The 2,348-nt window shown below is 45.5% G+C and overlaps 1 pseudogene; it reads right to left on the minus strand.

The window, feature by feature from the left end:
• Nucleotides 1–345: 345 nt before the first annotated feature.
• LOC130876275 (sorting nexin-3-like) lies at nucleotides 346–834 on the minus strand (annotated as a pseudogene).
• Between the last annotated feature and the right edge of the window lie 1,514 nt (nucleotides 835–2,348).

Consider the following 2,348-nt stretch of genomic DNA (forward strand, 5'->3'; position numbering starts at 1 on the left):
GCCAATCAGATTCAAGAAGCAAACAGGATACAGAATCTGCAAATAAGACCAAGTCAGCAACTTTTTCAGGACAGTGCAGTTCTATGGGGCTTGTGAGGCTACAATGTGTATATGGATGCACCATGGAGAGTTAGGTAGAGAGGCTCAACGAGGGAGTTTTCACTAAAGCAAATAAAAAACTTCTTGTCAACTGTCAAAACAAAACAAAATGAAAGGGATCCTGTGAGTGTTGGAACACCCAGGGCATGTTAGAGCAGCGCCCGTGCAGCATGCTAAGTTAGTTACAGCTTCTTCATTGGTGCGGAGCAATCATTAATGGTCTCGTTTTGCCTCTTCTTTCCAAACTCAGGCATGTCTTATTTTAGATCGAGTATAGCTTTTATCTATTATTTCATCCCTTAAAAACATGTGAAGACAACATTTATTCTGGGCCAGTGGATGACCAGCGAATTTGTTTATAAACTGTTCCAGCCCTTGCTTCCTTTCCTCGATGAAATTGTCATCAAATATTTCATAGTCTCCTCTAAAAGGAAGCTGCAGCAAAAAAGCTTTCCCAGGGAGTGGGGGAACTACAACCTTGCTCTCTCTTTCTAGTTCACTTCGAAGCTACTCAAAGTCACTGTATGTTCTTCTAACAGTAGATTCCTTCAGCTTGAAGATAGGAAGATTTGTCTTGACCCTGATCTCGTAGACGGTGAACCGGCCCCGGCCGACCCACATGGTCTGCCAGTAGCTCACATTGATCTCGAGGAAGTTGCTGGGCGGCCAGTAGGCGTCATTCAGGTTCTGCGGCTTGGTGATCAGCCACCGGGTGTCCGCTATGGTCTCCGCCATTTCGCTGTGCGACATTAAAATTTTAAAAAACCCAATTAATAAATGGGGTACTGAACTGAACAAAGAATTCTCAACAGAAGAAGTTCAAATGGCCAACAGATACTTAAGGACATGTTCAACTTCCTTAGCTATCAGGGAAATACAAATCAAAACAACCATTTTACACCTGTCAGAATGGCTAAAATCAAAAACACCAATGATAGCCTATGCTGTAGAGAATTGGAGTAAGGGGAACACTCATCCATTGCTGGTGGGAATGCAAACTTGTGCAACCACTTTGGAAATCAGTGTGGTGGTTTCTCAGGAAACTGGGAATCAACCTACCTCAGGATCCAGCAATTCTACTCTTGGGAATATACCCAAGAGATGCCCAATCATACTACAAAAGCATTTGTTCAACTATGTTCATAGCAGCACTTTTTGTAATAGCCAAAACCTGGAAACAACCTAGATACCCCTCAATGGAAGAATGGATACAGAAGGTGTGGGACATTTACACATTAGAGTTCTACTCAGTGGTAAAAGACAATGGCATCTTGAATTTTCCATGCAAATGGATGGAAGTAGAAAACACTATCCTGAGTGAGATAACCCAGACCAAAAAAGAGGAATATGGTTTGTACTCACTCATTAGTGGACTCTCGCCATAAACAAAAACATTGATCCTTGAGAAGCTAAGTAATAAGGTGAATCCAAAGAAAAACATATATAGATCCACCTGGAAATTGGAAGTAGACAAGTTTGCCGGGTGAAAGTTGGGATCATTGGGGTGGGAGGGTTGGGTAGGGTGTAAAAGAGAGGGGGAGAGAGAAGGGAAAAGGGAAGGATAGGGGAGAGCTTGTTGGAGTTGGGTGGTTGAGATGGAGTGAGGGCAGGTACGGGAGCAGGGAAGAAGATATCTTAATTGAAGGAGCCATTTTAGGGTTGGCGAGAGACTTGGCTCTGGAGGGGTTCCTCAGAGTCCATGGGTATGACCCCAGCTAGGACCCTGGGCCATGAAGGAGAGGGTGCCTGAACTGGCCTTGTCCTGTAGTCAGACTGATGACTACCTTGAATGTCACCATAGAACCTTTGTTCGGCAACAGATGGAGACAGAGACCCACTTCAGAGCACTGGACTGAGCTCCCAAGATCCAGTTGAAGAGCAGAAGTAGGGAGAACATGAGCAAGGAAGTCAGGACCATGAGTGGTTCGTCTACCCACTGAGACAGTGTACCTGAGCTAATGGGAGCTCACTAAAGCCAGCTGAACTGGGACTGAATGAGCATGGGATCAAACTGGACTTCTGAATGTGGATGACAATGGGGGCTGACTGAGAAGCCAATGATAATGGCACTGGGATTCTATTCTACTGCATGTACTGGCTTTTTGGGATCCTAGTCTGTTTATGTGCATACCTTCCTAGGCCTGGATGTAGTGGGGAGGGCCTTGGACTTCCCTCAGTGCAGGGTACCCTGCCTGGACTGGTTGGGGGTGGTTAGTGGGGGAGTGAGAGAGAAGAGGGAGGAGGGGAAG

The sequence above is a fragment of the Chionomys nivalis genome, chromosome 6 (genome assembly GCF_950005125.1).
Source record: "Chionomys nivalis chromosome 6, mChiNiv1.1, whole genome shotgun sequence".
Classification (NCBI taxonomy): domain Eukaryota; kingdom Metazoa; phylum Chordata; class Mammalia; order Rodentia; family Cricetidae; genus Chionomys; species Chionomys nivalis.